At 44.2% G+C, this 942-nt stretch overlaps 1 non-coding gene across 1 annotated transcript; it reads left to right on the plus strand.

Annotated features, from left to right (window-relative positions):
* Positions 1–217: 217 nt before the first annotated feature.
* LOC111880914 (small nucleolar RNA R71) lies at positions 218–324 on the plus strand. Its single transcript, XR_002846629.1, has one exon. It is a non-coding gene; the product is annotated as a small nucleolar RNA R71 (small nucleolar RNA).
* Positions 325–942: the final 618 nt, after the last annotated feature.

Raw genomic sequence — 942 nt, forward strand, 5'->3', positions numbered from 1 at the left:
CATGACTGCTGACAAGTCTTCTGAAGCTGCATAGGCGGCCCTCCTTGTCACATCATTTCTTGGATTATGGTATTCTCTAGAATTCTTAGAGAATTCTTCAATTAGTTGCTTTATCATCGGAGGTGCCTTATTCGTGAGTGGACCTTGCGAGTCAAGTAATTGCCTTGTTGTAACATTTACTCCATCATAAAAGATGGAGACTTCTTGTTGACTATTAAGGTCATGATGTGGGCAATTCCTTAGCAGGCTCTTGTACCTCTCCCAAGCTTCATATAGTGACTCTCCAGCTTGTTGTTCAAAGATAGTTATGGATTTCTTTAGCTTGGATATCTTGGATGGTGGGCAGAGTTTATCAATGAACTCTTCTTTCATTTGGGCCCATGTGGTGATGGATCCGGGGGGCAATGACTTGAGCCAATCCTTTTGCAGCACCCTTCAGTGTAACCGGAAGCATGCAAAGTAGCTGAGTTTCCCGAGGCACATTTGGAACATTGAAATAATCAGCTACATCATTAACTTCATCCAAGTGTTTGTAAGAATCTTCGTGATCTTTGCCGATGAAGGGGATCTCCTTAAGTTGAGCAAGGATGTAACCTTTAAACTCAAAAGTAGCAGTTGCGGGAATTGCGGGTTGCACAAGTCCCGAGCCAGTGTCATCGCATATCCTCTTCTTCCATTCCCCCATGGGGATTTCATTGATGTTAGCCATTGTAATAGCTAACTCGTCTCTGGAATCGGAGTCGTGCCCGTATGTAGGTTCTTCTTCTTCCTCGGTTTCGTACTCGGTGTCTTCTTTGATCGGGTCTTCAAATGCGGAAGAGGCACTGGATGCTCCTGATTTGCTGCTCTTCTTCTTCCCAAAAACAGTCTTCAAGTTAGACAAATGCGACTTCTTAGGAGTATTCGAGCTTTCCACGTCTCTGCCTTTGTTCTTTCTCAACG

This window comes from Lactuca sativa, chromosome 1, assembly GCF_002870075.4.
Source record: "Lactuca sativa cultivar Salinas chromosome 1, Lsat_Salinas_v11, whole genome shotgun sequence".
In the NCBI taxonomy this organism is placed as follows: domain Eukaryota; kingdom Viridiplantae; phylum Streptophyta; class Magnoliopsida; order Asterales; family Asteraceae; genus Lactuca; species Lactuca sativa.